We start from the raw sequence: 21378 nt of genomic DNA on the forward strand, positions 1-21378 counted from the left end.
CTCAAGCTCAGGTAAAGTTTATAAATCGAAAATACAACTTTGCAGCGAATCTTATTCAGGTAAAGTTTATAAATCGATAATACAACTTTGCAGCGGATCTTATAGCTATAGAAGCAAGAATAAAAAGTCTTCGGCATATGTCTACGAAACTTCAACAAAAAATTCAGAAACCTAGCATTAGTTCTAACGTCTTTGATAGAAACGAAATTGTAAATCTTTTATACTATATTTGCTAGCTAATAAAGTTACTCTTCCCATCAAAAAAAGAAAGAAAAGAATTCATGAATTAATAGTAAAGGCACTTTGGTCTTTTAACGTTTTTTAGACACCCCTTAGCACATTATCTTTGATGGGTTTAAAATTGGTAATACCCCAGTTAATCTGGATATAACTCAATTCGGATTTCGGACAGGATTTAAAAGTGCAGTTGTCAATTATCTACTCCCGATGCCTGCTTAAATCTTCATCACGGGTCATACAACCTATACTTAAACAGACAATTCAAGACCATTCTCATGGTTTTCTTATCTCTCTGACAAGCGAATGCACGCCAGCAATCTTCGGATTTCGTTAGGCACATGGAATACTAATAATTGACTAGACAAAAGAACAAAAAGAGATTCACGTTCCAAACCCATTTAAGATGGTCCCTGAAAACATTGAAGGGTGTCAAGGGACCGCTTGGCCCCAGAGTTAATGGGCATGTCTTTTTCTCAAACCTTTTATGTGCTTCTGTTGCCTTTTGGCGTAAAACTATACATAGGACAACCCCAAAATGTGTGAATATCCGTTCCTTTAGCGATGTAATTAAGTTCTGTGGCTCTGGATATGAGAAACAGATTCTATGGCTGTAGACTAGAGATCGGATAAACGATATTATCCTCTAGAGAATTTTTTTACTTTCTCTCGAAAAGGCAACCTAAGAAATTTAAACCACTGACTTAAGTGTGACTGACAGTCTGCCGCATCTTCAACTAAACTATTTCTCCTCTGTTGAGTTCTTCTTGTCTTTTCTCTTTGCAAAAGGTTATCGTTCCTGGTCGGAGAAAACTAGCATAATAAGAAAAATCATTGCGGCTCCTGCCATAAATGCACCTTTAAAAGGCACCACAAACTACATGCATGCAGGCGAGCACAACAAGAAGGAGCTCAAAGGCTTAGATTCAAAGAGGACTTAAAAGATCTCAAGAACACCCACCACTGTACTTACTAATTTAAGGTTATAAAAGTCTACCTTCGCCGGAGTTCCCACCTGGCCCTTTACCATTAGAGTCAAGCGTTCTCGGTCGTTCCAATACTTCAAATTTAGATTCAAAAGCCTAACCCCAAACTACATGTAAGATGTCCATTTGATTTGACAACGCGAAGAACATTAGTCGCTCAACTCCCATAGATCTCCCTTCCAAACTTTTATTTTGTCTGCCTCCTTGCCTAGTTTAATAGCAAGGAAAACCCCGGCTATTAGGAACTCGTTCCATTGCATTCATTAGGCTCCCAGCATTGATCCCCTAAGGTTTCCTGACTTCAACAAAATTTGGTTTTCTAAATACCAAGCCTCCCTACAGGACTGGAATCCCATTCCTCCAAAATTTGGTATTAAAAAACTATGCTTTTCAAAATACTTTGTTCGCACAACAATATACAAATAACACAACAAAAAAGGTGATTTTTCATTAATGACAGAAAATTCCGAGTCGAGTCTAGGTGACATTGTAATAGATTTTTTTTTATTAGAAAATTTTCATTTCAAGAAATCATAATGAGTTGAGACTTTAGTTGGAGTATTATTCTTGTCCTTTCAAGAAGTTGTATGAATGAATGGCCAGGCCAAGCCAGGGAATGAAGGTTTTGTTTCTTTCTTTTCTAGTAGATCTTGATCCTGCTTAATTAGTTAGTGGTAGTTTTTGCACTTACAAAAAAAACTTGTCATAACCGTCATTAATTAGAGTCTAAAGTCCAAATGCCAATACCCAAGTATCCCCCAACTCTTATGAACAACAACAAAGAGGTGTATTGAAGGAAAAAGGAAGCGTACGTAAAGCCTATTTGCAACTTTTCTATTTTTTTCATTCCCTTCAGAAATCAATAACAGATACAAGTACAATAAAAAATCAAGCAAACAAATAGCATACAATCTGGTGAATAATTAACAATAACAATGAAACCCAAACATAATAATTAACATACATCAATCGAAGTAGAAGAATCAAGTTTTACGCAGTAAAACTAAGAAACAAAATAATCATAGGTAGCTAGCTAGCGTCAACATCCTTTCATGTCCAACTTAAACCAAATATCCAAATCTGCGTCCCATATGCTTGATGACTCCAAGATCTGCAGGTACGAAAAAACAAGATTAAATGAGTGCATTGCCCAAGTTAATGTATCTACTGATCAAGAGTAGTATTGAAAGTTTAAAGAATGAACTTGAAACTCAATTTTAATCTACTTACTTAGATCAAATGTAGCTACTTAATTAAATGCTGCAGTCGTAACCAGGTGGAGGGTTTTTCCCGCAAGTAAGAAGAACTTGAAGAGCAATTGGGACGTAAACTTTGAGGTTAAGAAGCTTGATCTTAAGAGTAGTGCACAAGCAGACAGCAGCTTCAATCTCAGCAAGACCACTAATAAGTGGGCAGCATTGATTCACAATTGGGTCTCCTAGACCGATGTGCACGAGCCCTCCAAGAAGATCAACACATGCCCCAAGCTTAAGAATATCAATTGGGCAAGAATCTTTTCCCTTTGTCTTTGGTGGTGAACCGCCAACTACTGGAGGAAGTGTCACTGGTGGCAGTCCCACTGGGGGGAGGGGTAGTTTTTCGACTGGGGGGAGTGGGAGTTTTCCGACTGGGGGGAGGGGGAGCTTTCCTACAGGGGGTAGTGTCACCGGTGGAAGTTCCACTGGAGGGAGGGGAAGTTTTCCAACTGGAGGGAGGGGAAGTTTTCCAACTGGGGGGAGGGGGAGTTTTGCGACAGGGGGTAGTGTCACGGTGGCAGTCCCACTGGAGGGAGGGGAAGTTTTCCAACTGGGGGGAGGGGGAGTTTTCCAACTGGGGGGAGGGGAAGTTTTCCAACTGGGGGTAGGGGGAGTTTCCCAACTGGGGGGAGGGGGAGTTTTCCAACTGGTGGGAGTGTGCCAACAGGAGGGAGTTTCACTGGTGGAAGTCCCACTGGGGGAAGTGTAACAGGTGAAGGAGTAGGAGTCTTGGGAGTCTTAGCTTTGGGTGTTTTAGGTTTGGTAGGTTTACCACAGGTACCACAGCCGAGAATGGGAGTGACTGAGGATATGAAAAGCATACAAATGAAGAGGATAGCTGAGATCTTGGAGGACTCCATGGCTATGGTTTAGAATATATTCAGTTGTAATGAAACTAACAGGTTTATATACGAAAGGTTATGAGACATATCACATGTTGATGGTATAGGCTCATCAGCCAGACGCCAAACATTGCTAGTTGGCAAACAAAATCTATGAAACCCAATCCTTTTCATTGCGTTGTATAAATTTGTATTCATCACTAAGAGGCGAAGCCAGTAAATACTACCTTCACTATGGAGCCAAAAACACAGCAAACTTGTAGATAAGCGCAGTAAATATGAGATAGCTCATCCATAAAACAAAAATAAAAGAAAGCAAGTTAAACTTGGTAAATATCATTGTTTTTGGTTGGCCTGTCTAGAAACATTAGGCGCATACGGTACTTGGGCAGTGTAATTTGTTCATTTGCACCATATTAAATTAAAATATCACTGAACCCGCAAGTGGTACACACTACACAATCAAACACTGGTCTGGAATCGCACTATCAAAATAAAAACAACTGTGGAATCGATTATAAATAAAGTTAGCTGCTTGTTCATTTTCAAACTCAATAACAACTAATTTATAAGATCTTGAGGTCGTAGAATTTGCGTTAGAAATGAACAACCTATGGTAGATACTTTATAAATTAATGTTATTGGGACCATCCGAATTTATTAATTAAGTGAAATATTAATTGGCATAAAAAAAAGCAAGATATTAATTAGCCAATAAATTAATAATTATAGATAAATTAATAATTATTAATTTATATATTAGTTAATATCTTATTAACTTGTGGATAAAATTTAAAATCGATCAACAGATAATACAGGTTTAGATCATTTGAATGAACAGTTAGACAGTGATATCACTCAAATTTTGAACAGTTAGACAATGATATCACTCAAAAATTTTAAAATTTGATCGAAAAGTTGGGTAACACAATTCAGTGAATGTCAAGATGTCCTGAATATCTGAAGAAAATGAAGTTACGCAATTTTTAATTGATGAAGAGATAATTGAGAGAATTATGGGAACTGATGAAGATGAGAAAAAAGATGATGAAAATTCTACAATAGATCCCCCTTCACGAAATGAGGTTGTTAACGCGGCAATGACATTAAATAATTTATCGCTTGGCTATGAGAAACAACAATCGAAATTCTGATGATGATAAGAAAAATTAGCGTTAAAATTCAATGTGATGTTAATTTTAACAAAAATCATAAGACAATTGATTCATTTTTCAAAAAATCTCCATACAATATTAGTGTATTGAATGTATATATATATATATGTAATCAAAAGTTTATAATTTATAATTTATAATTTTAGTGAATGAGAAACAACAATAGAAACAACAATAGAAATTCTGATGATGATAAGAAAAATTAGCGTTAAAATTTAATGTGATGTTAATTTTAACAAAAACACATAAGACAATTGATTCATTTTTCAAAAAATCTCCATACGATATTAGTGTATTGAATGTATATATGTAATCAAAAATTTATAATTTATAATTTTAACGAATTATGAATTTGGCACATTGTCCACGACTCAGAACCGGCTAAAAATATTATTTAAGAGAATTTATTAAATAATCGAGTATTAATTAATGGAGTTTTCACTGTATTAATACCTTATACGACCTTATAAGGCTATAACAACCACGGTAACCCCACGTACTAACTCCATTAATTTTGAGGAGACACGTCGATTCAGATTTCCTTTCTTTTAAATTTCAAACTGGTTTTATGCTCATCATTATTTTAAGAATTTTATTACTGTTGTCCAATTCTTTCTTCACCAATATGCATGTTACCATATAATATATCCTTGATTTGAGTACATGCAATAGAACTTCGATGAAGTAATCCTGGACGTATTACTAACTTTGCTAAAATAATAAAATATTTTGGTCCCAACTTGGCATACATAAGTTAAATTTTAACTCAATAGATTAATAACGTGGCTAAAATAATATTTTTATTTATTTATTAGAGTTTTATTATATTTTCTTCTACGTTTTCTTTCAGTCTGAGAACAATATTACTTTGATGAATATCTGGATATGATCATGTATGGATAAAACTGGACCAAACAATTACTCAGTCTCAGAGATCCTACCTATACAATTGACTTTGCCAATAGGGCATAACCTTTAGTTAATTAATTTTTTTTTATGTTATTGTTTTAGTTTTTCAAATTACATATCAATCGGAAGGAAAGTCATTGATGAGATCAGCATTATCAGTTGTATCATACAGTCGTTCGAGATCAGTAATTACAATGTGATTAGAATTAAAAATATTAGCTCTGGTAATCTAATTAAAGAAGTATTGAAACTTTTTACAATCCAAGAGTAGAAGAAGATTTACCTATTGTTACACTTGAAATTTGGGCGGATCGGGGTTACTTTTTTATTAATGTTATGGTAAGCATAGTCCTAGTTTGTTTTTAGACGTTGTTTCTATATTAACCACTGATATGCAATATATTGTCTTGTGATATGATTAATATTGTACACGGCAAGTTTGTGGCTATCAACTAAACAGTGTGTAAATGTGGGTCGTCCCTGGAAACTAAGTTAATTGCTACTTTTAATCACAACATAGAGTAAATATGAAAATTTAAATGAGATAGGAAAGATATTACCATATGTAGTCGTGTACCATGAACATATGGGGTGTCTCCCATAGAGCGCTAAGTTTTAAGCCTTCAGTCAGATCAAGAAAGGGTTAGTCACAATTTAAGTATCATATAACAATAATCGAAATAATTGCGGATTTTTTTTAGTCAATCAATTTTGACTGACATAGTTGACCAAAATGGAAAATACGAAAGTTGTGGTCATTCTTAAGAAAATGTGTCGATTTTAATTTCTTAAAACATTTAAGATTAGTTCCAAAATTTAATAATCGTCACATTTGAAATTCATACGTTCGCACATTTGGAGTATAAAATTTTGGTGGGACAACAAAGTCAATTAAGGTATCATGGTCCAGGTAAACCACAATATCAATAGGATGACGAGTTTCTAACAACTGAATTTCATTTTGGACAAAATCAGACCCCCAATCTTGTAAATCCCCGAGGCATCCAACCTATGAACAATGCTGGAGTTGGGGGAAAAGAAGTTATCGAGTGTCCGTAATATGAAAACTCTAGCGATTTCTCAAACATTTCATCATCATAGTAGAATATTTTTTTACTATGGATGCCTTCAAATTGACATTAGGTATGCCACCAATTTTGATGCTTGGGTTCACCATCTCAGTTGTTGCTCGTTATGTTATCCATTTTCCAGTCATTTCTTCTTGGTTAAATGGAACCTCATCTCCCAAATCACAAGGAATTCTGGTAATGAATAACTATTTTAGTGATGATATTCCTACAAAAACAATAACATTTTTGTTAGAGCATCGCTCGGTCGAACTCACAAGTGTTGCTATCTCAAGCTTGTTGTCAAATTTAGTTGTCAAAACCATATCTCGATTTCTAGTCTACATTTAGTCAAGTTTCGTATTACGATAGAAGTGTGTAGTTGAGTATTGGATATCACTTCGTTCTACCATTTGAAGGCTAGATCAACCGAAACTTTTGGATAACTTCTTCAAAAAAAGGTAAGTGAAGATTGAACCACCTTCTTCTAAAGTTTTCACCTTTCTATCTATGAGAAGTTTTCGCATGATTAAATTAGACAATATATGCATACCAAAAAAAAATTGAGTCAACTTTATCTTGAATATCGTTCTCGAAATATGCTAAGCTTAAGAGCATTAATTTGTTCATACTTGATGAATTTGGTTAAAAGAAATTTATTGTTTATAACCTAATTATGATTCAAGATTTAATCATTTGAAAATAACCTGAAACAGTGATATGTGTAATTGATGTTATTCGGGAATGTTTCAAATCGATTATTAGAGACATACAGAACTACTGTAAATCTGGATACAGGACAGTATGCATACCAGTTCACATACTGGGAGAACTGTTATAAGTCCAGACCGCAGTACATGTACCCAGTACACGTACCGACGTAGCTATTGTCGTACATGTACCCAGTACACGTACCGACGTAGCTATTGTTCGACAACTATTTTTTGGTACGCATATCCGGTATCCATACCAAAAAAAAGTTTGTTTACTCGTGAACCAGGATAGTACGCATACCTACTATGCAAACCGGAAAAGATCTGTTGGTTTCAAAACCAGAAAAGGTACGCATACCCAGTATGCAAACCATAAAAGATCTGTAAATTCCTGAACCCGTTTTTGTCTTTAGGGTATACATACTCGGTACACGTACCATGACAAAAATATTCACGAAATGGTACAGTACACGTACTTACCATGTCGAATATTTTCAGATGCATCTGAATTATTTCTATGGGATAATCTGTATTTGAAAAACTATCTAAAAACACTATCAAGACATGATTAATCACATTTGTGACTCAAGGTTAAAATCTTATAGTGTTATATGAAAATGGTTAAGCTTATGGTTCAATTGGCTAGTTTCGGCTAACCTTCATGAACATGTCATTGTATTCGGTTCAGTTATGGTTCATCTTAACCAGAGTGCATATTCTTCTATGTTAATATCAAGTCAAGTTTTTCATCCAACAATGATTATTGATTACTTGATTCCAAAGCTACCTCATCTTAAATCTGAAGCAACCTTGATCTTGAAAGTATATATAAGGAGAACCTTAAACAACTGGGATCTTTGAATCCCTGAAACTATTCTTGTGTGCCATTGTTGTAAACTAGAGTCATCCTCTCCTTCAAACCCTTTTAGGGTTTAGCGACTAAAAAAACTTCGCTTAAGGATTCGTGAATCTAGGTCCAACTATCTTTATCTTGACAGTTCGCGTATCCCGATCTTTCTTTGATTATTGAGCTTTTCTCCAATAAACAAGATGGAAATCACAAAGTTTCTTCGACTTAGACTTTGTGATTCCATAAGTTTATACTTGTGAGGTGAATAATAATCTAGGATGCTTTTCGGGAGTCATAAGACCGGATTTTTGGGTTTGCTAAACTTCGTATATTGCAATCGATTTCCTGCCTCACCTTGATCTTTAATCAGAACGAAAATCACATATAGTCTTATTTATGGGAGGCATATTGGCTTAAAGTCTTTAATTGAGTTGAAGCAACCCTTAGGCTGTAAAGGACGTCAACTAATGGAATCAATTGTACGGAGTACCCCTGGGGTTCAAGAGGCGTAAGGAGCGCGACTGTAACTGAATTATTGTGACGGTTTAATTCGGTCTCAACTACATTCCAGTTCGAAGTTTTGATAGTAGGCTAGAGTCTTTAGCGGCTTAATACAGTTTGGTGTTCAAATCTGGACTAGTTCCCGGGGGTTTTATGCATTTGTTGTTTCCTTGTTAACAAAATTTCTGGTGTTTGTGTTATTTATTTTTCTGCATTATATTGTTTATCTTTATAATTGAAATATCACAGGTTATACATAAATCAATCAAAGTAAATATAACCATCCTTGTTTGTTGGATATGATTTGATTGATCTTGGATGTTGATATTTAGAACCTTCAAATACTCTCACAGAATAATTAGGTTCATGAACTTGTCTCTGTTTACATTCTAGTTGTGAGAAAAAGAGATATAATCTCTTCTTATAATCCTGATTGAGATTCATTAAGTTGAACTCTTGGAATTTTAATTGAGTTTAGTCCATGCAGGTTACCTAAGAAAAGGTTGGTGGTGCATTTTGGTACCCCTACGTTTTCAATTTTTAGTTTCTTTGATATCTTTATATTGAATGCATAGAAAAGTAAAATCAAAATATCAACATATTTATTTCGAAATCTCCAAAATGAAATATAAGTGCACTTGGATACCAATTTTCCACTAATACTGAAAACAATTCTTTTGGTATTCATCGCGGTCACATAATAAAGTTTGCACCCAGAATATTTTCCCACAATTCATTTAGCTACCGTAGGAAGACATAACATTCAATATCATACCGCCTGCCTCTTGATTTTTGATACCTATCTTCCCCAACTTTTGTAGAAATGTGACCTTGACCTTCAGATAGTGCTCGACATAGCAGTTTTCTATGACGATCGTAATTACCCCCGTCATCCGAAATAGAATCAGTAACCGCTTGATGCACCAATTATTTTTGACTTGGAGGGTTTTCATTACATCTCCTTCTAGTAGTGGCTTGAAAAAAATTTACTAGAAGTAAATGGAGAATTAGGAGAAATTTTTTTGGAAAAAGTACAAGAAAAAAATCGTGAAAGCATCTTCCGAAAGGTTGATAAGGAGTAAATATATGGCTTTCAACGAGAGAAAAAAAAACATTTAGTCTCTGAAGACGAGACTGGAACGTTGAGGGGATCAATCCTGGCCACTCGGCCATACCTTGTCCACGTGGTTCACTCAAAGCCATTGAGTAAAACTTCCTATAATGGAAATTTCAAAGATATGCCACTTAGAAGAATTTATTTATTTCCGATGATATAATCAGGAACGTACGCACGAATATGGACGTAGCACCAATTAAAGAGATGCTCACCCAGCATCGATTGCGCTGTTTTGGGAACTTTAGTTACCTAAAATCTGAGAGAGGTTAGAAGTGGGATTCTAGGGTTTCCAAAAGTGAGTTACGGAAGGTTGAGCACGAACAGTCTCTCCCTAAACCATACATAATGGTCGTTCAAAGGCTGCTTCAGTCACGTGGAATAGGTTTATGGGTGATCTTAGGGAGGGAAGCAGCCAAAGAGAGAGATCAGTGAATTCTAGGGCTTGAAGATGAACTGCTCTGAGAGGTTATCAGAAAGACCATCGTAGTTTGGAGAAATAAAGGACCTATTTATAGTTGAATTCTCTAATCTCAGGTCGGTGAAGATAAGGATTGTTTTCCGTGCCGTGCGGAGCAATTCTCCCGTCTTTTCAAGAATAGATAGAGATAAACTAGGTTGAGTTTATCTCATTATTCCATCGCCTTTATTCTCTTCTGCAGTGAGAAATAAGTCGGGTATTTCTCACACATGCGGTAGACCGCCAGACCAAAATCCTAATTGTTATCCCTCATTTGTGTGAAACTGAGTGAGCCTTTGTGATGATGTGATAAGAGAGAGAAATATTCTCTTCAGCCGAGTTGGCCAAGATAGAAAGATGTTCTCCGATCTGTAAAAATGATTAGGATGAGTCACGTGAAAAGGCATGAGATGCCTCAGAATTCATGTGGAGAGTATGAAAAGGAGACTTGATTCCTACATGAGTCTCATGCCTATCATGGGGAATATTCAGCCTTGTCTGAGACGTTTCCAAGAAATTTGAATCTCTCAAAGATTTTGATTAGAGATGTGAATCTCTTTGATATTTCGCGGAGAGATGTGAATCTCTCCGAGATTTTGAGGAGAGATTTGAATCTCTCTGATATTTTGAGGACATGCCAAAAATATCTACAAAGATTTTCTTAACATATCTGAATCTCTCCGTGGTCAGATGTGACTCGTTCTGAAGAGAGAGAAAGGGCTTTGTACGCCCAATTAATATCTCTGCGAGACTTTGACTCACTTGTCGTTGACCAGCGTATCTTGAAGAGATGTGATAGGAATCAATTGTGTCCGTATTTATGGGCCCGACATGACCAGGTTATCTCGGAAGGATGTTCTAGGAGTCTATCGAAAAGGCCCAAAGGCAGAATAACCAGTGTATCTCGCGGGGATGTCTTAATAATTATTCTGAATACTCGGTAAATCGAGTCAGATCCTAGAGTAGACATGACCAGTGTACCTCGCGATGATGTACTAGGAATCAGTTCTTGATCTCAAATAGGGTGAGTCGTGCTTACAGGAGACATGTATGTCTCCGCTCTAGGTCATAAGTCCGTCGGGGACGTTTTTACGCATCTACAGAGCCTACATGACCAGCAATATCTCGCGGGAATATATACTAGAAATCATGGCATCACAATCAGCTGTGTCTGGCGAAGACATGCTGGAATTGTGGTTGTTCTGGTTCATAAATCCGTCGGGGACGTTTTGCGCTCTATAGAACTTACATGATCAGCAGTATCTCATCGAGAATGTGCGCTAGGAACCACAATAGCACGACCAGCAGTGTCTTGCAGAGATGTATACTAGAAATTGCGGTTATTGGGTGCCTTGAGGACCAAGGGCTTAATCTCTCCCGTGAGAGTTCATTTTTGTCTATGATATTAAAATGACATTTTTGTCCCTTATCCAAATTTCAATATCTACAGATACATACGACGAAGACCTCATGATGCACCGGTTTGCATAGGACGCATATTGCGCGCGGAGGGTAGGATGAAACTATAGGCCGACCGAAAATTACGTGGGACGAGTCAGTGAAAGGTGACTGGAAGAAGCGAAATTTAATGGAGGAAGATGCGCTGGATAGACAGAAGTAGAGAGCAGTGATCCACATGAAAGAGGTAGGATTTATTTACTTGGATTGAGTTGGCCCGTTTACTACAGCATGTTCACGCACAACGTGTCCATTCAAAACGATTTTTTTCGAGAGCTTTTGTTTCTCTTGTCCTCAGTGACATGAGTTTCTAGTTATTTTCGAGACGGTTGTTTCCAGATGGACAATACGTGTTGGTGTGTGAGTGATGTTTGGTTCCCGCGTGCTTGTTGGTTCTCAAACCTAAGTGGTAAACGACAAGCCCGATTCCTGCCTCGTGTTCCCATTTGGTTCATGTGTTGCCTATATATCGTGGACGTATCGATGTGTCCCACCGTTTGTTGCCTAATCTTACCTTTTATTGGTAAGATAGATCTTTCACGCACAACGTGTTTTTTTGGAACAACTTGTCTCTGGTGCTCGTGCTCGCCCTGCCTTAAATGGCTTGGCTGGCTTGTCCTACTGAAGACGGTTATTTCTTGATGGACAATACGTGTTGGCGTATGAGTGGTGTTTGGTTCTTGTGTGCTGGTTGGCTCTCCTCCCCGTGCGGAGAACGACAAACCCGATTACCTCTTCAAGCATCATCCACAGACTCGTCCTCGAGAAAGACTCGTTTGGTTCATGTGCTTATTTATCGAGAAGATGTCGATTATTGTCTTTCGAAGTTGTGAACATATGAAACCATCATGGTATATAATGAAGGGGGGGGGGGGGGGGGATGGAGACTCCTTCCCATATATGATAGTGAAAATGGGGATTCCTCCTCGTATCCCTGCAGCCCGGGCAGGGATGTGAGTCTACCCACCCCAATAGTCGCGATTGCGTAATCCAAGTGATGTGGTTACTACTCTATTCTCTGTACCAAGAATGTACACGCATATATCATGTGCAAAGGATTGGATACTGTCTCTATACAGGTTTCTTAGGCAGGCAAGCCGGTGTAGAAACTTAGTCATACTTTTATGATATAATATCTTCACAAGATAATATCTCTAGCCCTACCCTGACTTGCTTGGGACTAAAGGGTTTCGGTTATCGATTATTGGTTCCGTTGGACCCTCACCATAAGGAATGTTAAAGACTCCGGAAAAAAAAATCATCACCGCACTAGATTTAAAATCCTCCAAACTTGTGTTCTTAAACCTTTTTTCTTCACGAACTAGACCGTGGCTGCTAATGGGTGCCAGTTTACGGGGAGGATACCAAAACCCAAATAAAACAAACTAGGAAATACTCTATCTTATATGGATTTTGATACCCTCCCAGTAATCTGCCACCCCCAATAGCAATGTTGGACTAGACCTCCACGTAAATAACTTTTGCATACTCTTATAACACCACAATGCTATCCACAACATCGGTCCGACGACTGATCCAATATGAACCCGAGAATTTGAGGCTCTTGTACCGGTAAAGACTTATAGTCAATTGCAGATTATCAACTGAACTTGTTGGTTTAATTCTTTGCACAACTCAACTTGTTATTTATGTAACCTTCAGCCGGAATCTATGAAATGCCTCTTTATTGATTATTCGTTTGTTCAACAAATTTGGCATCATATGGATGTGAACTTAAGTGGAAAAATCTTAAGCGTAGATTTTAAACAATGGTTGTCTAGTTTTTCTCAACAAACAATTGTTATTGAATTGTAGAAACCGATCTTGTTTTGATAGGCTACACACTTTGGCACATTTGGAAAGTCAGATGTCTGGTAGTTTTCGAAAAAGAATTAACCCAAGTATCTCAAGTGGTTCAAACGGCTAAAGTCAGTATTATTGATTGGAGTGCAAATACTAATACTCATTTTGGTGATATTAGTAATCAAACCCATCAACAAGAGAGATGGAGTAGACTTGGTTCTCCATCTTTAAAATTGGATTTTGATGCTGCTTTTGATAATGTTACTCATAAAGGAGGTCTTGATCTTATTATTCGTAATGGTACAAGTGAAAGCAAAGGAATTTGTGAAAGGACAGTAGTCCCACATCGCTGGAATACCCTTAATTAACTTAAATATAATGTTAAAGGGCCGCTCCACTCGTTGCAAATTGGTTTTGAGTTGGATGCCCGCAAACTTTGACATGGTATCAGAGCCAAACCCCAGACCCAGACCTGCGTACGCCGGGTGTAAGCCGATTTACTGACCCAAGTGTTTAACCGATTTTGTCCCTTGTACACCCGAAGAGTAGGCCATACTGGCCGAGGTGTACCCCCGATTCAGTCACTCACCTGTGTACACTTGTTACCGATTTAATGGTAACTCGTACGTAGGTCCACATGTGAGGCACAGTGATAGGCTTTCGGGATTGCCTATTTATAATAATAACCGCAATCGCACGGTATCTAACTAGTAGACAGAGGCAAGTACGGGTCGAACCCACAGGGAGCGGTGGAAACACTAATAATTAGTATCTCTAATAAACTAACCAGAAACGATTTATGGGATTTTAAAATGAGAAAGAAAATGTAAAACTCAATTAAACTAAAATGAACACGATAAGAGAGAGCGTCGGTAACCAGGGTCAATGGATTCCACTACTATTTCTAATTGGATACCGAAAAGAATTCGAATTCCAAATATGAGTCTATATCTTTATTCAATTGCAACACCTATTATTGGTATAACTTTCTCTAATATAACTTGCATCTCCTAAGTATAACCCATCAAAGTATTCCAAGCATGGACTATCAAATTATAATGACAAGAAAATTATTGAAAAGATAATTCGTAGGTTCACAATTGTTATTTGCCTCGTCTAAGCATAACCCATCAAATGATTTGACCTAAGCATGGATTATCAAATACTATAACAAATTTTGATTGCAAAACTATCACATTTATGCATTTAGGCTATTGTATCGTACAAATCCGGTGATACAACAACACATATTCTTTATAAAATCAATAAACCATGATTATTGGATTTCGAAATTCGATTCACAAAGCCTAATACCAAATTAATTCCAATTATTTCATAATGGTCTAAGCTTAAAGTAGCTTTCTCCATGAACCCTAGTTACGTAAAGTCTATTAAAACATAATTGTGGGTTTCTCAAAACCCATCAAAAATAATAACAAGAGAAAGATAATTAAACTGTATCACCGTCGTCACACGACAATCGATCATCTTCTTCTCCCATTGTTCTGTCTGCTCCAAAATCCTTCACGGCCGCTCCACCTCCTTTCTCTTCTCTGATTTCGGCTTCGTAGCCGCAACTCCCAAAACCGGCCTCTTGTTCAGTCTCTGCTCACGGCTCTCTGGCCGATCCTCTTTTTGTCTGCCTCTCTTCAGTTTCATATAGGTCCTCCGAAACAGTCACATGAAGACCTAGCCTATAATTACCAGGCCGAGTCCAAACCAACTTCCAAGTTCAGGCCTTCCAAAATCCAAACTCTTCTTCATACCGACCACAACACCTCTATCATCAGTTCAACCAAGTACCCTCTTTGCAGCATAATCAAATCAACCAACATCGAACCCCAACTTCACTTTCCATTTTCTGATCCGTCGCTCCCCTGACTGCAAAGCAAACAAAAGCCGCGAGTTTTTGTTGTCTAATCACGATCAAATGCCACAACACCGCCAGTTAGATGCCAAGCCTGGTTCCCTCTTCAGTCATCTCAACAACAGCTTCTTCGTCTGCTCCATCCAGACACAGCGAACAAACCCCAGCGAATAATCCAGCTCCACCAATAACGTATCTCCATCGACTGATCATCGTTCTTGCCACATTAAATTCAATCACAACAAAACTTTCCTTCATCGGTTTTAGGAGCTCGACCAATTATTTCTCAAGTACGGTCACCCTGCAACTTCCCATCCAGTGACAATTTGTGATTCTTCACCGGCTGTAACCAGTTCATTTCCCTTCTAAATTTCATCCAACCATCTCACCACCAGTGGTAACCAACTCAGCTAATCGATTCCAGTTCAGACCAATTTAAATTAGGTAACTCAAGAACATGAATTCAATCATCACAATCCAAACCAGACCTTTTCCAGATTTCGTATCCTCCACTGCCGACGACAACACCCCAATTGTCTCCATTCTTTCTCATTCTCCTTTCGACTACAGCAAACCCCAGTTCCGTTGCTATGTTGCACCACAGTGGGACTCCATGAAGACCACTTCCATTGTGGGTTTTGTTGTTGTAGTAACCTGGAATCTGGATGTGAAAAACAGCTGATGCCGGCACGACAAGCCTTATGTTGTTTACTTGGCAGCTCATTATTAACTGAGTTCTCTCTTCCTTTCGCGCCATGAGTAATTCTCGAGCTTTTCGTCGCAAGCACCATTTAGCTTCAGTATAACATTTATTTTTCGTATGAGCCAAACTCAATTGTACTTTCTACAAAAGCGCTAAAATGGTGTTGTTAGCCAGAACATCGAGTCCTAACTAATATAAATATGGGTATCAAATGTAGCACATACGTGCTTATCAACACCCCCACACTTATATTTTGCTAGTCCCGAGTAAAACAAACAATATATCCGCTAAACAGCTGGATGAGGATATGTCTGCTAAACAGCGAGACTGATCTGTTAAACAACGAGATCGAGAAATGTCTGCTAAACAGCGAGACGAAACCACTAAACAGTGGTAGAGTGTGTCTGCTAAACAGCGACACGGATCCGCTAAACAGCTAGATCGAGAGATGTCTGCTAAACAGCTTGACAGAAAGACCCGCTACACAGCTAGTCATAACATGCAAGAAAAAAAATAAAAGACCCGCTACACAGCTGGTCATAACCCTAACAAATTTTTTTCTTTTAAAGACCCGCTCTACTGCTGGTCATATCTTCCGTTTTTTTTCTAAACAAAACTCCTAACGAAAATGCCACTCCCCCACACTTAAACAATACATTGTCCTAGTCATCCAACGTTAAAATTAAGATGGGAAATTCAAGCAAATAAAAGATAGGGGAAAGAAAAAAAATATGATGGGTTGACTCCCATGAAGCGAAATAGTATAGGTTGACTCCCATGAAGCAAAATCTGTGTATCCCTACTTGCGCACATAAAGAACCTAAAACAATGTGAGGTTGCACCAAAGAAAGTAGCAAAACATATATATAAAGTCTGAAAAGTTGGGGATCAATCCAACGAATCAGGTCAGCTGCAAATATGAACCTGCAAACACTAAAAACATCTGAAAAGATGTGTAAATCCATTCCCAATAGAAAATAGTCCTTAGTCGAGATAATTAAATCACTCACATGGACAACAAACATTGAATATATATTAATTTCTATTTGGGAAACATGCTCTAAATCAGGCTCAAGATCAGCTGAAATAACTTCCGTCGACACAATATCTTCACCAGAAATCATAGGAAGCAATGAGCTGACATTGTCAAAAGGCAAAGAATCATCAAACTCAACAGAATGATTTAAACATGTATATAATGGTTCAAGTTTATCAAAATCAGTAACTCTTAAATTTGGTTCAAAGTCCGCGGAAATAACTTCCGTCATTGAGTTACCTTGATTAACCATTGGAGCGCACAATGCATTGACAATGTCAATAAGCATAGGATCATCAGAATCTGCAAAGTGGGCTAAAGAAACTGAGATTGGTTCAAAATCATCAGTTACCTGACCAGTACCAATCGCCCCCGCATTCACATCATCAATAAGGAAATCATAAGATGAGTCAACAAAACAAGGGCTCAGTGGAGCAACAATATCATGAATAATCGACTCATTATCATCTGCAACCAAGTGACATATAGGAAACTCATTAATTAAATGATTAGAAAATATCTCATTATGCACGTTTACTGACTCTAAGTCTTCGGACTCAACAATGGTATCTTCTGTATAAATATTTTCTTCTAAATCATCATTATCTGAATAAATGGCATGTCTAACACAACTCTCGTCCTTTTGAATAGACAAATAATCAGTTAAATGATCATGAGTTGGGTAAGATACAATAGATTCAGATATTATATCGATATCATAATTCCTAAAATCACTTCTAGTGTCAAGTTCATTTTCTCCCTCATGGTATTGGGGTTGATACTCATCTGAATAACCACCCATAGCGAAATTACGTGGATTCCAAGTTCCATACCTGAGACGATTATAAGCAAGAACTTCGTTATACCGTGACCCATACTTATATTCACCAAGCGTCATAGACGACGTCTCGCGCAAATCATTCATCGTTCTCAATAAGGCTCCTGAAATAAAATTCTGAAGCACAAAACAAATCAAAAGGAAAAACAAAACCTTAAAAATATATATATATATATATATATATATATATATTGTACAAAGAATAAAAATAAAAATATATTTACAAAATCAAAAATACCAATCACAATATTCCACAACCGCTCCCCGGCGGCGGCGCCAAAAATTGATAGGCTTTCGGGATTGCCTATTTATAATAATAACCGCAATCGCACGGTGTCTAACTAGTAGACGAAGGAAAGTACGGGTCGAACCCACAGGGAGCGGTGGAAACACTGATAACTAGTATCTTTAATAAACTAACCAGAAACGATTTTTGGGATTTTAGAATGAGAAAGAAAATATAAAACTCAACTAAACTAAAATGAACACGATAAGAGAGAGCGTCGGTAACCAGGGTCAATGGATTCCACTACTATTTATAATTGAATACCAAAAAGAATTCGAATTCCAAATATGAGTCTATATCTTTGATCAATTGCAACACATATTATTGGTATAACTTTCTCTAATATAACTTGCATCTCCTAAGTATAACCCATCAAACTATAATGACATGAAAATTATTGAAAAGATAATTCGTAGGTTCACAATTGTTATTTGCCTAGTCTAAGCATAACCCATCAAATGATTTAACCTAAGCATGGATTATCAAATACTATAACAAATTTGATTGCAAAACTATCACATTTATGCATTTAGGCTATTGTATCGTACAAAACCGGTGAAACAACAACACATATACTTTATAAAATCAATAAACCATGATTATTGTATTTCGAAATTCGATTCACAAAGCTTAACACCAAATTAATTCCAATTATTTCATAATAGTCTAAGCTTAAAGTAGCTTTCTCCATGAACCCTAGTTACGTAAAGTCCAGCAAAACATAATTGTGGGTTTCTCAAAACCCATCAAAAATAATAACAAGAGAAAGATAATTAAACCGTATCACCGTCGTCACACGGCAATCGATCCTCTTCTTCTCCCATTGTTCTGTCTTCTCCAAAATCCTTCACGGCCGCTCCACCTCCTTTCTCTTCTCTGATTTCGGATCCGTAGCCGCAACTCCCTAAACCGGCCTCTTGTTCTGTCTCTGCTCACGGCTCTCTGGCCGATCCTATTTTTGTCTGCCTCTCTTCAGTTTCATATAGGTCCTCCGAAACAGTCACAGGAAGACCTAGCCTAAAATTACCAGGCCCAGTCCAACCAACTTCCAAGTTCAGGCCTTCCCAAATCCAAACTCTTCTTCATACCGACCGCAACACCTCTATCATCAGTTCAACCAAGTACCCTCTTTGCAGCATAATCAAATCAACCAACATCGAACCCAACTTCAGTTTCCATTTTATGATCTGTCGCTCCCTTGACTGCAAAGCAAACAAAAGCCGCGAGTTTTTGTTGTATGATCACGATCAAATGCAACAACACCGCCAGTTAGATGCCAAGCCCGGTTCCCTCTTCAGTCATCTCAACAACAGCTTCTTCGTCTTCTCCATCCAGACAAAGCGAACAAACCCCAGTGAATAATCCAGCTCCACCAATAACGTATCTCCATCGACTGATCATCGTTCTTGCCACATTAAATTCAATCACAACAGAACTTTCCTTTATCGGTTTTAGGAGCTCGACCAATTATTTCTCAAGTACGGGCACCCTGCAACTTCCCATCCAGTGAAAATTTGTGATTCTTCACCGGCTGTAACCAGTTCATTGCCCTTCTAAATTTCAGCCAACCATCTCACCACCAGTGGTAACCAACTCAGCTAATCGATTCCAGTTCAGACCAATTTAAATTAGGTAACTCAAGAACATGAATTCAATCATCACAATCCAAACCAGGCCCTTTCCAGATTCCGTCTCCTCCACTGCCGACGACAACACCCCAATTGTCTCCATTCTTTCTCATTCTCCTTTCGACTATAGCAAACCCCAGTTCCGTTGCTATGTTGCACCACAGTGGGACACCATGAAGACCACTGCCATTGTTGGTTTTGTTCTTGTAGTAACCTGGAATCTGGATGTGAAAAACGGCTGATGCCGGCACGACAAGCCTTATGTTGTTTACTTGGAAGCTCATTATTAACTGAGTTCTCTCTTCCTTTCGCACCATGAGTAATTCTGGAGCTTTTGGTCGCAAGCACCATTTTAGCTTCAGTATAGCATTTATTTTTCGTATGAGCCAAATTCAATTGTACTTTCTACAAAAGCACTAAAATGGTGTTGTTAGCCAGAACATCGAGTCCTAACTAATATAAATATGGGTATCAAATGTAGTACATACGTGCTTATCAACACCCCCACACTTATATTTTGCTAGTCCCGAGTAAAAAAAACAATATATCCGCTAAACAGATGGATGAGGAGATGTCTGCTAAACAGCGAGACTGATCTATTAAACAACGAGATCGAGAAATGTCTGCTAAACAGCGAGACGAAACCACTAAACAGTGGTAGAGTGTGTCTTCTAAACAGCGAGACGGATCCGCTAAACAGCTAGATCGAGAGATTCTGCTAAACAGCTAGACAGAAAGACACGCTACACGTCTGGTCATAACATGCAAGAAAAAAAATAAAAGACCCGCTACACAGCTGGTCATAACCCTAACAATTTTTTTTTTTTTAAGGACCCACTCTACTGCTGGTCATATCTTCCGTTTTTTTTCTAAACAAAACTCCTAACGAAAATGCCACTCCCCCACACTTAAACAATACATTGTCCTAGTCATCCAACGTAAAAATTAAGATGGGAAATTCAAGCAAATAAAAGATAGGGGAAAGAAAACAAATTTGATGGGTTGACTCCCATGAAGCGAAATAGTATAGGTTGACTCCCATGAAGAAAAATCTGTGTATCCCTACTTGCGCACATAAAGAACCTCAAACAAGGTGAGGTTGCACCAAAGAAAGTAGCAAAACATATATATAAAGTCTGAAAAGCTGGGGATCAATCCAAAGAATCAGGTCAGCTGCAAATATGAACCTGCAAACACTAAAAACATCTGAAAAGATGTGTAAATTCATTCCCAATAGAAAATAGTCCTTAGTCGAGATAATTAAATCACTCACATGGACAACAAACATTGAATATATTAATTTCTATTTGGGAAACATGCTCTAAATCAGGCTCAAGATCAGCTGAAATAACTTCCGTCGACAGAATATCTTCACTAGAAATCATAGGAAGCAATGAGCTGACATTGTCAAAAGGCAAAGAATCATCAAACTAAACACAATGATTTAAACATGTATATAATGGTTCAAGTTTATCAAAATCAGTAACTCTTAAATTTGGTTCTAAGTCCGCGGAAATAACTTCCGTCGTTGAGTTACCTTGATTAACCATTAGAGCGCACAATGCATTGACAATGTCAATAAGCATAGGATCATCAGAATCTGCAAAGTGGGCTAAACAAACTGAGATTGGTTCAAAATCATCAGTTAC

The 21378-nt window shown here is 37.6% G+C and overlaps 1 pseudogene; it reads right to left on the reverse strand.

Moving 5' to 3' along the window:
* Window positions 1-2032: 2032 nt before the first annotated feature.
* On the reverse strand, window positions 2033-3372 carry LOC113348962 (annotated as a pseudogene).
* Between the last annotated feature and the right edge of the window lie 18006 nt (window positions 3373-21378).

This window comes from Papaver somniferum, chromosome 2 (genome assembly GCF_003573695.1).
Source record: "Papaver somniferum cultivar HN1 chromosome 2, ASM357369v1, whole genome shotgun sequence".
Classification (NCBI taxonomy): domain Eukaryota; kingdom Viridiplantae; phylum Streptophyta; class Magnoliopsida; order Ranunculales; family Papaveraceae; genus Papaver; species Papaver somniferum.